The sequence below is a fragment of the Adiantum capillus-veneris genome, chromosome 6, assembly GCF_014529385.1.
Source record: "Adiantum capillus-veneris isolate H3 chromosome 6, ASM1452938v2, whole genome shotgun sequence".
Taxonomy (NCBI): domain Eukaryota; kingdom Viridiplantae; phylum Streptophyta; class Polypodiopsida; order Polypodiales; family Pteridaceae; genus Adiantum; species Adiantum capillus-veneris.
In genome coordinates, this window is record NC_140936.1 from 129,113,032 (window position 1) to 129,127,586 (window position 14,555).

The following is a 14,555-nucleotide window of genomic DNA, read 5'->3' on the forward strand; positions in this document are numbered from 1 at the left end:
ACAATTTTTGTACTTTGGTCATAACTTACAACTTTAACATTTATTTCTCCTTAGAAGCATCAGGACATGTTGAGGACTACTAAAGATAGTTCTCTAGCATTATAGACCTCACAACCATGAATTCTAGAGTGGTATAGTTGCAAAAAGTTGAAAAAAGCCAAAAACAAGACCCGTTTTTTCACACAGTTTAGGTTGTGAAATGTTGTGCAAGGACAAGGTTAAATATGGAATGGATATTCCAAAAAAGTGTCGAGTTTTTTTCAGCTCATGAGACAACTTTCTAGATAGATAGCACCTCAAAATCTATTTTGAAACTCTTGACATAATTCAAGGAAAATGGTCACTTAGCAGGACATAAAAGTGTCCCAAGACATAAAAGTGTCCCATTACCAACCTAGTGTTAACACCGGGTTTTGAGTTAGAAAACACTTCAGACTTTACAAAGAGTGGCCTACTAATTTTCGGGGGTTTAAGGTTTGCAATAACCATGTAGTCCTTTTCCTTCACAGCCAGACTATCTCTTCCTGAAGCCTGTTGGAAAAGTTAATGGATTCCTCGTATTTACTGGCTAGCTCAAGCAGTTCATCCTTCATCTCCTATAGCCAATTAAAGATAGCCTCTACAGAGCCATTCTCGGCGAGCAATCGCTGCAGGTCTTTAGGCCTTCTTGCTTCCAGAGAGTCTTTAAGGATTGAGATCCTGTGCCTGATGATCAGCATTTGTTCCAGCTTCAGGCTAGCATCCTGCACAGAGCATTTAGCAAATAATCTCTTCAAACTAGGAGCTTGGAAATTGGGAGCAGAAAGCAAAGAATTACCAGCGGCTTACCTTGAGAATTGACTCCCGTATTGATAGCAGAAGCCACTCCCGTGCTGTGTCGGTCAAGAACATTAAGGGTAACATCGGGGGAGGGCCAAGGGGGGACCTCTTGAGGAGGGCCCGGATGTGGTGCTGCTGGCACTGCAAGAGTATACCTTGGAAAGGCATCACCACTATCGTAAGCTTCTTATAGTTGTTCTGCGAAACCCTGATGGAGGTTCTGAAAAAATTGCTGATTAAATAGACTAGATGGACATGCCTAAAAAGCAGAGCCTTGGTTCTGGCTTATGAGTGAGTGGTATGCGGTTTCATGAGAGGTAGACGTGGGAGAGAGAAGCAATGGTACCCCCCCCCCCCCCCCCCCACGAGATTAGGGGAGGTGATGGAAGGGAACGACATGACAATTAGGACCGCATGGATTTAAATGTCTCCTTCACATTGTTATTCTGTTGCAGGGGATGCAAACCTGTTTGCTTGCTTTTACACTTTTCTGAGGTCACTACCAAGCGAATAAGGTATTTTGTTCGCTTGGTACTAACCTCTGAAAATGTAAGTGATGTCTGCTATTACTATTTTCTAAGGTCACTACCGAGTGAATAATGTAAGGCAAACTCTTTCCTATACACCTATTTGCTTGGTACTGTCCTCAGAAAATATAAGTGATGTCTGCTATTACTATTTTCTAAGGTCACTATCGAGCGAATATGGGAAGGCAAACTCTTTCCTATGCACCTATTCACTTGGTACTGACCTCTGAAAATATGAGTGATGTTTGTTATTACTATTTTCTGAGGTCACTACCGAGTGAATATGGGAAGGCAAACTCTTTCCTATGCACCTATTCGCTTGGTACTGACCTCAAAAAATATGAGTGATGTCTTCTATTACTATTTTCTGAGGTCACTATCGAGCGAATATGGGAAGGTAAACTTTTTCCTATGCACCTATTCGCTTGGTAGTACTGACCTCAGAAAATATAAGTGATGTCTGCTATTACTATTTCTTGAGGTCACTACCGAGCGAATAAGGGAAGGCAAACACTTTCCGATGCACCTGTTTGCTTGGTACTGACCTTTTCTGAAATTTGAAGTCCCTTGTGCGGACAAATGAATTGTCTTTTGGTGTTATGCTATTTGTAGAGATGCCTCGTGTAAAGGCCACGGCTAGGAGGGCAACAGGTGAATCTTTGAATGCTCAAGCAAGAAGACGCAGATATGAGGCGCACAGAGGTGTACTGCAAGAGCTGCGCAGGATAGAACGACACGTTCAACCTGCTATTCCACGTCTCCCTTTCCAGCGAGTAGTGCGGGAGATTTGCGAGCAGTGGAGAGTCGGCATGTGATGGGCCAGCAGTGCACTACTCTACCTTCAAGAAATTGCAGAAGACTACCTCGTGGAATTCTTCAGTGATGGATATATCCTGGTTGCCCATGCACACCGCGTTACTATCATGCCACGGGATTTTGATACTCTTCGGAGGCTGTGTTTCCGCTATGATGGGCTACTTCAGCCAGTGCCTATCCGGAAAAGTAGAACCATGGATATTCTCAACATCCCCCCTCTCCATCCTCGTGCACAACCGACAGAGCCGTCTAGGGCTGAAACAAACAGCAAAAGGACCCAATCACGGGTCGAGAGAAACGACACAGATGGGCAGGCTGAGATAGTCGCAGAGGGGCATGAGCAAGCCAGAGTGGACCCCGAGGAAATCATGGAAGAAACAGAGACAGTTATCGAGGAGCCAGATAGACACCAAAATGAGCAAGTCATGGAGGATCTGCAGCCAGTAAGGGATGATGAGGGGCAAGAGCAGGCCAGGGTGGACCCTAAGGCATCTATGGAGGAGCCAATATTGAAGGAAAATGATCCGGAGCCTGTGCCTCTTAGCGAGGACCATACGGCTGTTAGAGAGGAGCCTAAGGCAGTCAGGGAGCCAGCTCAAAAAGGCAAGGGCAAGGCGCTGCATCACAAGGGCCATCCAACGTATCAGATTAGTCAAGTTTTTTAGAGCAAATCAATGAAGAGAATGAAAAGGAGTTGAGAGTTCTGTTGAGCTCAACACCTCTACATGCACAGATACAACTGCTTGGAAGGTCAGAGGAGGCCTACATTTTCAACCTCAATCATCTAGACTTCCTGTGCATGCGTAGTTTCACCAACTCCAACGCAATGAATGAGGTCGTCAACGTTGCTTTGTGGTAATTCTCATGCTCTTTAAAAGTCATGTTTGGTTCATTAAATGGGTCTCTACCGAGACATGGGTCAATATCAAGCGAGACAGTGACTTATGGAATTGGATAGTGTTACTACTCGCTCGGTATTGACCCATGTCTTTGCGGCAGTCGTCAATTTTTTCTTTATAATGGCTCACTACCTTAAAGACATGGGTCAATACCAAGCGAGTCAAGGGCTTATGGAATTGGAATCCACCATTGACTCGCTCGGTATTGACCCATGTCTTTGCGGCAGTCGCGTCAAGTTTTTCTTTATAATGGATCACTACCATTAAGACATGAGTCAATACCAAGCGAGTCAGTGGCGGATGGTTCGATACCTACCCCACTCGCTCGGTATTGACTCACGAATTTGTGGCAGTGACAGTCCGCTGAAATACCTCAAGTCTAATCTCTGCCATTTATTCATTTTAGCCATGCTGTCTCGCTTGTGCCTCCTGAGGTTCAAGACAAAGTATACGTAATAGATCCGCTGATATCGCCTTATCTGCAGAACAACTCAGTTTCCTTTTTGAGTCTGATGAACTGGTTTAGCAGAGTCAACTTTGATCTAGCACACATTCTAGTCACTGCATACAATCAATCATGAGTATTTTCTTGCCTTGTAAAAAACATGTTGCATTTAGAATCTCTCCTCATCTTTGATGGTGTCTTTGTAGTGATCATTGGAGTATGATGTTATTTGACATGGAAGCTAAGATTGTTTACTACGCAAACTCCGGGCAAAGCAGGGCGTTGCACGGTCGTGTAAAAACGTAAGGCCCATTTGGGTACATTTGGAAAGCAGTCTCTTTGTAATGTGTTGCTGACTCAAGTGGTTATGTATGTAGTGCCACGAAAAAACTTGTATGCTGTGTAGAGCAGGTTTTGTTAGAACATGATCTAGGAAATACCGTCCGGCACGAACGCGTAATCGTGCCCACGCAGACTGATGACTATAGTTGTGGGTTGGCGAACTTGTTTGAATGCCCTGTTGCTCCTCAGTCAAATTATGGATGTACCCAACGTAAGTAATCTGTTGTTTTATTGTTTGTTGCAACATATGTATGAAGCAACAAATGTATGTATCACGCTTCTACAGGAACTTCAATTACATAACTACACCCCCAACGATGTGCAACATTTTTCTGTAATGGCCATCCAACATATTATAATCTCGGTAAACAGACGCAAAAGAAAGGAAGCGACGAGAGCTAAGGAGTTCGAAGAGGCTCGCATTAACGAAATAACACAATGCCACAATCAGACTCAAGAAGAAGTTCAAAATATGCAAGAATCAATAAATCAATATTATGCAGACGCCGTAGAAGTAGAGGAATGGGCTATACGTGGACGGCAAGAGCAAGAACAAAGGGAAGCTTCACAGGTGCAAGAAACACGGGAAGCCATGGAAGAGGCCCATGATTTCGAGCGACATGAAAGGATGCCCAAGACCAGCTCCCCAGAGGCAGAAGTAGCACCAGCTGGAGCAGAGGGCAGGGGAGCAATCGGAGCAGAGGGCAAGGAACGAGTGGCACAAACTGGGGGAGAGGACAGGGGACAAGTGGCACAAACCGAGTGAGAGGACAGTAGCAGGGAAAGGGAGCAATTTACTTGTATAAATCTTGACAGAAACAACACAATATGTAAAGTTTTGAAACATTGAAAATGTAAATTTTTGAAACATTGTTTGACTGCCAAAAAATGTCTCTGCATTAGTCATTTTGAAGAGTACATCATGGTTTGCATGGCATCAAAGCTCTTTGCGTGCACAAGGTATGTGACCTAACTTCTAGTGGAAGCAATTAAGTGAAGTGTATTTGTTCGTGACTCCTTGCACAATGTTGTTTTCTCCTTGCGCCTTGGAATCTGAAAAGAAGAAAAAGTTAGATTCTGTCTTAATGTATTAAAGACAATCAAAATTTATCGATTTAGTAACCACCTTTCTATTGTTGAGACTGAATGCATACAATTCCGGCAAAAGTGGAAGTTCTTCACATATAAGATCTACCTTGAGCTGTGCAAGAGTTGTGCTTGACATTGTCTCCATCACAGTAAGTAGTCTGTCTCAAAAGTAGAGCTCCATTGATAAAGGTTTGTTCTCGAGGCTGTTCTCTGTATCTTGGTCGAGTGGAATAAACTGCCCACTAAGAAGATGATATCTAATATAGTAAAACGATACTAAGAAATTTTGAGAGCTTATAATGAACTTGCAGATTATGGACTTCTTTTGCAAAATACAAATTTTGTTCTGTGATTGTTTCCTATCCCAATTATCATCTAAAAAGTTCAAACAACTCTCAGACTTGCAAATGAACATTGTTGCGGTATTTCTTATTTGCTCATCAAATAAAAAATCTACAAACACTTCAAGAGGCATAAATAGTGCAAGCTGAACTATTTTTGTGGCAATTGAATACTTGAGGGACTTTTGTATATCCTGAAACAACTTATTCATAAAGATTTCCCTAGTTTGCGAAGCAGGCAAGGACCAATCCTTGCTGTCAAAGGATGGAAGTGACAAAGGAGCTACACGACCCCAACCAATGGAAGTTCTCGGTTCCACATATGACATATCATAAAAGAAAATTCCATTATGTGCAAGTTCCTTGTGTTGTCTTCCTCGGTACATTTGCTCACCAATAAATGCATGGAAAGCATAAAAAAATCCCAACTATGCTCTCAAATGGTTGCCAATCTGTCCTATTCGATGGATAAATATCTGAAACATACCAAAGATGATATCCACCACTTAACATTCGAATATAATCATGCACTAAGCGAGATGCTGAAAATAAGTCACAGTTGGGTCCATGCCTTGGAAAACTTGGAGGAGATGTTTGCAACCTTAAGTCTGCATGTTGGAAAGCATGTTGTATGAGGACCTCTTTCACTCGCTTGCTTTGTGCACACACTTTAAACTCTTTAACTTGACCCTTGAAAGGCTCCACGAAATCATTGTGTTGCCTCCTCTTCCTCCTCCTAGTTTGCAGTAGAACCCAACTTTCGATAGTTATTCGAGATGGTATCCATGCTTGATCGTTTGTAGTATAACTGCTAAAAATGCTAACAGAGTCAATAGTAGTGCTAGGCCTTCGAGAAGTAGACATGGTGTGCAGTAGAATGAATACACAGAAAGGTTAGCGCAAATATGAAAAAGGAAAGAAGTTTTGAGAGGGAAGTAGAGCTACTCAAAGTCATATTTGGGCGGGAACAAAGATACTAGATAGAGTCTTCAATGAAAGTTCTGAAATTCCTCTGTACAGAGTTAGTACAACTTGCGGCATTTATGCCTTGAAAGCATGAAATTGTGCAATTTGATGAACCAAAATAATATTTCCTCCCTTTTTCTAAAAGAGCTTGACTCCAAAATGTCGATTTTCAACGTAACGTTAGCCTCTTCCTCATTGGTCGAGCACCACTCTCTCTCTAGAACTGAAAGGCCCAAAAGTGAGTCAAGCTTTCTCCTAATGGTTAGTTGGCAGGGTTCAGTCTCCAGACTTGAGTAGTGGGACAAGCGTAGATATACTCCAAGTTTTAGAAAACCCTCACACATGGCCCTATTGAACATGAAGGCCAACAAACCATCAGTATGATCACTAGCATGTATGTATTCTCTGCCACTATACCATCATGATCCTATGGCCTCCCTTTGTGAAATCTTTCAATGGATCGTCTTACCATCTTTGCTATGAAGAAAGTACAAGTGGGAGGATACGGGTCTTTTTTTTGGGATCACAACTCTTGGGGATCGTCTTTCTGTGCCTTCAAGCTGGGAGAAAGGGAACTATCCACTTTGGAGTGTGGAAATGGGAAAATGGGACGATTAGGAATAGATATGAGGACTTGAAGCTCTTTCTTAATTAATTTGCTCCAGCCACTTTATCTGGTAGCTCTAGGTGGTAAGTTAGCAATGTGGAAGGCTGGAAGCTCACGGAAGCTCATTCAGACCCTATAGTCTCTATTATAGATAGGCATCCATTGTGGCTATCTCAAGAGAGTTTGCCTACAGACCTAGAATGTGCACTCATAGAACTCTACCTACACATTTTTTTGTCAATAGTCATTATGGTACTTCAGCTCCTACTCCAAGGTAGCATAGTGTCTTTTGTGTTGTCATGTTCAAGTTTTAAGCATGGAGTAACACTAGTTATACCTCAGTTTTAATCTTTTGCCCAATACTTCTACAAATTTTGGTTATTATAGGTACGGGAGGGGCTTGAAATGTGTGTAAAATTAATGCTTTCAGGGGAGATAGCACTAGTCAACAGTACATTTGAGTATGCCTATGAAAAATTCAAACGGTATGCATTGTGAGGGTATTTCTTTGTGTTTCATGCTATTTAGGCTAGTCTCTTATATTGCTCATAATCTTCAAGTGTAGACCATATCTTGTTCAAGAAGGTGTAGATGCTCAATGGGAAGTGGAACTGTTAGATTTTGAAAAGGCCAAGGTTTGTGTAGTGATTCATGACTTGTCAACTCTCTACCAATATTATTGCTTATTTTTGGGGGTGATAGTGTGCTTGTTTCTATTAAAGGTAACATCTTAGACTAGATTAACAATTGTTTTTAAGTGAAATTTGGCAAGGATTCTGATATTTGGCAGAAGTTTTCAGTTTTGAATAGCAAGTTGGAAGCGTTTTTTCTTCACTATAGGATCCCAATTCTTGTGAAGGCGGTGCTTGGAAAATTCTTGTGACAATAGTAAAGTGTTCACATTGATTGACTGCTAAGAAGATTAAAGGATTTTACCAAGTTGAAGTCTGCTCAAAGAAAAACAAATTTGTCTTGGGTTTTTTTAAAAGGTGGCATATGCTCTTTGTGACTTGATCTTTCATGACTTCTGATGTTTTTCAAAGGTGAAAGGTATTTAAATGCACATTATGGATTGTGGCATGTCGGTGTGTGCTAGAGGACAATCACTTAGAGAGTGTCTCTGTTTACGTGGGCACTCATTATTCCTCCATGTTAGGCTCTAGGCCCTCAGCGGGGGAACACAAGGTAGTATCATTGAGGACCCACATATTGCATCTAGTGACTCTTCCTCTGACTACGACATCATGGAAGGTTACGCAATGCCCAATCCCAATAGTTCAAGCCAAGACATGCATGCCATGGGTCCATGGTCCAGGCCGAGCATGCTTAGCCTCTTGAAGGAGACTTTTAGTAGAGCCACTCACTCCAAACATGGAGCTAGTGATGTAAATGAAGGGGGTGGGAAAGTAAATTCACCATTTATGACCAACGTAGACCTCATGCTCCTGGAGAGTGTGCGTATGAATACTCCATTCACGGCACTCCCTGACTCTTTAGAGATATTCCCCTCTAAGGTTATATTACCTCATGGTAGAAGCCTTGGAAAAGTGCAAAAGGTTGAGTGATATATCCTTGTAGGTGGGGAAAAGGAAATTGAGATCCTACACAAGGCAGAGCAATGGAGAGAGCTAAACGCAAAGGCCCCTATGTCCACATCCATGCTAGGTGAGAAATCGAGTGCTCTTGAATTAGCAACCAGTAAGGGTCAACCCATAGAGAGCCACATTGTATCTAGTTCAAAGGACACCCCTAGCACCTCAATCCTAGATGGATCGTTTCTAAATGAAAATTGAGAGTATGAACTACAAATGGAGACTCTAAGCGACCTATACATAGGTCACACCTATCACGTAGGTTGGTTAGATGTCCTACAATCCACATCGGGTGCTACTAGCATAGAGGATCAACAACAAAGAGGTTGTGATGTCATCCATAGGTTTATTGAGCTAGAGAGGCAGAACAAAGGGATCCTCATGTCTTCAACAGGTCTCATGAGATTCTTGGATACAGGGAAGGCTAAGAAACCAACTTTACCACAAATGGAGACTCCCTTGGTAAGCCCGATAGATCCTCTATATGTTGTTTTGTCAGGGGTCTCATTACAATTTGAGCCCACGAATGATAGCTTTACCTTTCCAAGTTTAGCTCATCTTTCTCTTGATGACACCATGGCTACCATGCCTACCCTAGTGATGGGCATGACAAAAAACATGCCATGGACCTCATTTATTAGTAATGCACCACTACATGGTGGCCCAATGCCTACCACAGTACCTACTAGTGTGTATCAATCATATGCACCTATGGGTCCTCATGATCATGTACCTCCTACCCCTGCCATTGTTTCAACAACTTATACTCCATGGCCACAACATCCAAGCCCTTAAATCAATGAGACCATACTAGAGCTAGCATTAGTATGTCACATCCCACGCCTTCTATGCCTAGGGACACACATATGAACTTTGGACCACAATATGGCACAACATTGTACCCAACTTGGAACCCAAAGACTTCCTATACGCCAAATCCAATTCCAAATTCCATTCCACATGCAGTCCCAAGAGTGTCTGTCCCCACTATACCTGCTCACTTGGGTGACTTGACAACATTTTCTCAAGCTATTGGCCAATCTATTACAAAAAATATGCATAACACGCCTGATAGAGAGCTTAGAAGTAAGGCAATACAAATAGCCAAGCTCACACAAAAATTTAGTGGAGATGGGGATGTGAGGAAGCATATCAAAGTATTTGAACAAATATGCAATTCCCTAGGAGAACACAATGACCTTCATAAGACTAATGCTTTAAGCCTGACCTTGAGTGGAAAGGCTGGCAATTGGTATAGAACCCTAAGGGTGGAAGAAAAAAGGATTTGCCCTATTATTCTGAAAAGAGTACATATAAGAGGGAGTACTTTGGGGTGTAGCATCTTAGCTCCAGAAAGCCCAATGAGAGGAAGGGGAGTCAGTGAGAGATGAGCGCTTCAATACTAACCAATTGCTTGATAGATTCATTAGGGGACTACGACATGAGGATATCTACAATGTCATATTCATTAGAGGTATCACCACTTCAAAAGTAGTCACCACCAATGCAATCCAATCGGAGGACAATTTAATGATTCAAGGAGAAAGAGTTTCCGTTGAGTCTAAATCTACTAGCTTGCAAGCATCAGGGCATGAGCCAATGACCATAAAGCCTATTGCTAAAGAGCCAAAGATATCTGAGATGACTTTAACAAATCTCACCAAGGACATTCCAGAAAATCTTAGAGACAATTGTGATCCACAAAACAATCATATGTATCCAAGAAGGGAGCAACAATGGTACTCAATTTGCTACGGTCCACATCATACTAGTGAATGCTCTACGTTTAGAGTAAAATTTGATGGTAATTGTAATGCATGTGGGAGGTATGGTCATCAAGCCAAGGATTGCATAGTATTTAAATGCACGATGGCCAATAAACCAACCTTAGCATGGACAACCACACCTCGAGTTACTGCATTGATGCCGGTCCCACCTCTTGAACAATCGTCACAACACATGGTCCCTAGGGTCTATAATGTTATTCAAACAACACCATTACTACCTCCAGTGTTAGGACCACAACCCACACATCTGAGAATCACTTGTATGAATCAAGTGGGTTGTGAATCATCTATTGCTTGTGTGGATTGCAAGGATGAGTTAGACCCTAATATTGCCTATGGGATTGATGCACTTGAAGATAGTCCACAATACTACATGGAGGACAATTGGGGAGAAGTCAATTCTGACTATCAAGTAGTTGCTCTTGCAATGACAGGCCAAAATATCAATTTCACTGCCAAAAGACCACCTCTTCAATTCTACGAGTGTGGGGGTCCACATCGTGTAGCCGAGTGTCCTATTAGACTACAGATCTAATGACAAAGAATCTAAGTTAAATCTTGGTGCAAATGTGGGGACAAACTATTTAAGGCCCAGTGGTACCCTAGATGACAATCTATTCAGGAGAGGAGAAGACACGCATAGCAATTCATCTAGTGACTCTTCACTAGAAATCAACCATAATCGAGAATTAGACAAGATAAGTAAGAGATATAAGAGGCAATGATATCGAGAAAAATGTACGTGCTAGGATAAATAAAAAGAAATCTACCACGAAATGGCTTAATTATATAGGTGAATGTGATGCTCATCAAAAGATGGTAGATAATTGGGGAGAATACCTTCAAAGCATCATGTGGTGTTGTCCATAGCCCATTGACATTGCACATTTAGTGGCTATAGAGAATTCAAAGTTGAGTTGTACCGTAAGGAGACGACAAAATCGAGAGTTAGCTCAACAAAAGGAAGCGGAAATGAAATCACAGTCCACAGAACAACAAGGCCCCACAAACTTACATCCTTCACTTGAGAATTTTAAATCCTACACCATGGAGAAGCGTAAGGTTGTGTATACAAAGGTGTAGAGAACTCCTATCAATGGAAGTAATGGAGTCTATGATGGTCCAGTGATAGTTAAGAAAATAGAGTTAGCAGACCTAGTTGAGGAGTCCAAACATGTTTTCATTGATCAAGATTTGACAGAGACTAAGGAATATGTACTCAAGGAGCTTCTCAAGGAATTCAAGGATTTTATTTTTTTATAAATCATGATATGGAAGGTGTTCCACCTTTCATGGTGCAACACACAATCCCCATGAATATCATGGCTAAAGCCGTCCAGCAAAGACCCTACCAATCAATCCTAAGTATGCAAAAATTGTTCAAGAAGAGATTGAAAATCTTGTTAAATGCGGATTCATATACCCTATTGAGCACTCAGAATGGGTGTCTCCAATAATTATTGTGCCACAAAATAATGGGAAACTCAGAGTGTGTATGGATCTCAAGAAGGGAAATTCTGCCACTAGGAGGGACCATTACCCCTTGCCATATTCGGAACATGTGCTTGAAAGAGTTGTAGGGAAGGAAGCTTATATCTTTTTAGATGGGTGCTCTGGATACAATCAAATCACAATTGCTATAGAGGACCAAGCTACAACTGCTTTTATAACTGAATTTGGAGTGCTCGCATTTCGTGTTATGGCATTTGGCTTAACCAATGTCCTTGCTACCTTCCAAACATGGATAACACTACCTTTAGAGAATATTTGAAGGATTTTTGTGAAGCTTTCTTAGATGAACTTTGTGTTTATTCCTCTTGTAAATAACATCTAACATTTCTATGAAAAGTATTTGAAAAGTGTAGATTGTATTGCATCCCCTTTGAAATGCTAATTTTGAGTTAAAGATGGAGTCATTTTAGGGCATATAGTGTCCAAAAATGGGATTTCCACAGATGAGTAAAATTAAATCCATTTCCAATTTTCCACCACCTATAAACTATAAACGAATTCAAAGGCTCATGGGCCATGTTGGTTATTATTAGCGGCTTATTTTAAACTTTACTGAGATAGCTCGCCCATTGTACAAGCTTCTTATTGAGTTCCACTGGACCGCGAAGTGTGACCATGCTTATGAGTTATTAAAAAAGGCCTTGACAAGATCTTCTATTCTACAAGTGTCCAATTGGAATGAAAGCTTTCATGTGCATGCATCAAACTTTGCTATTGGGTGTGTTCTAGATCAACCAGGAGAACATAAATTGGACCACCTCATTAGCTTTGCAAGTCGTCAATTAAATGATGCTAAGAGAAACTACACTACTACAGAGCGGGAAGGTTTAGCTATGATTTATGCAGTGAAGAAATTTTGCTACTACCGTCTTGCCAACAAGTTTTTTTTCTATGTGGATCATCAAGCATTATTGTATCTAGTAAATAAACCTTGTTCCACAATAAGAATTACATGATAGTTATTAATTCTTCTTGAGTTTTCTTTTACCATTGTGGTGAGACCGAGTAAAAGAAATGTCATTGTGGATCATTTGTCTCGCATACCAAATGTTGAATCCCCTATTGGAATTGATGATGAATTGTTTGATACGTCCATGTTCCTAGTCAAGTGGGCTTACTCCATCTTGACCTTTAGCTCAAGGATTATAAAGGGAGTAGTGATGAGCCTGGGACAGTAACAATGTCAATATGACCACCCAAAGTTACAAAATGGAAAGCAATGAAAAACAAAGTACCCAAGAATGTAAAATCTTGATTACTTCTTTAGCGTAGTAGCTAATTTCCAATCTCTTCCCTCTCATTAACCCATGTGTCCGACTTTCCTGTTTAATATGGCTTGTATGCTTTTAGACAGCGCAATGTTCCTCGAGAGGAGCACCTCAAGGGTTGGGCCAACGCAACGAAGTGGCCCGCACTTCGCCCGCAACACACTCGCAACACTAGGGACGTGACAATTTTGATGGGGACATGGACAGTAGAAGTTGCAGTCAAAGGTGCGAGAAGAGCATGGAGCTGCCTTGCAAAGTCGAGTAAGGGAGCAGGAGCTAGGGGCAGGCAAGATGTCCGCCACCAAATTGGTTTCCACGGCATCTAATGGCCGCCGCAGTGGCAATCTCTCTCTCTCTCTCTCTCTCTCTCTCTCTCTCTCTCTCTCTCTCTCTCTCTCTCTCTCTGTGTGTGTGTGTGTGTGTGTGTGTGTGTGTGTGTGTGTGTGTGTGTGTGTGTGTGTGTGTGTGTGTGTGTGTGTGTGTGTGTGTGTGTGTGTGTGTGTGTGTGTGTGTGTGTGTGTGTGTGTGTGGAGGCGAGAGGCAGCTGCTGCCGCTCCTGAAGAACGGCACACACACTAACACACCGGGGCAGGTAGCGCTCCCACGATGGCTAAGGCTGCTAAGTCATCTTCTCTCTCTCTCTCTCTCTCTCTCTCTCTCTCTCTCTCTCTCTCTCTCTCTCTCTCTCTCTCTCTCTCTAGAGAAAGCATGCAACGAGTAAATAAAGCTATTCAAAATGAAGGAGCTCCTCTCTCTCTCTCTCTCTCTCTCTCTCTCTCTCTCTCTCTCTCTCTCTCTCTCTCTCTCTCTACTTCGTTAGCGTAGTGGAGAATTTCAAATCTCTGCCCTCTCATTAACCCACGTGTCCGACTTTCCTGTTTAATATGGCTCGTATGCTTTTTGACAGCACTACGCCATCATATTCTGACTCTATATGAATGCGGCTACCTCCACCCTATGTAATCTCATGGGCCTGTGTCACCTGAAGTAACAAGAAAGCGTATCTCCTTGCTCCATGTGTCTTGGCCTTTTAACGGCACGCACCAGCTATAACACAGGGCTCTCTATAGCTTTCTAAAGCCAAGGTAGGAACGCAGCCCAACCACTAGAGGCTGTTGAAAAAAGCTGTTGTGCTTGGCACTGTCTTGGAGGCTTGAGTGCCAAGTTTTGAAAACAACCAATGAGGGACTCTCTTCAGATGGAATCACCTGTGCATGCATCTTGAAGATTGTGGCTTTGAAGGCATGAAATGACAAGGAATCTCTCTAGATGGTCTCACCTTCACCTTTCTTTTGAAAGCATGCGGCATCTCTAGAGCAGTAGGGAAAGACAACAATTGGAATGCACTGATTGCGGTATGTGCGCAAACGAGAGTAGGCCAGAAAGCTCTAGGCTGTTTTTAGCTGATGCGACGCGAGGGCCTCTTTCCAGTTGCACCTCTCGTCAGATGGAATCACCGATGCATGCATGCATCTTGAAGATTGCGGCTTTGAAGGCATGCAACGACAGGGAATCTCTCTAGATGGGCTCACCTTCACCTTTCTT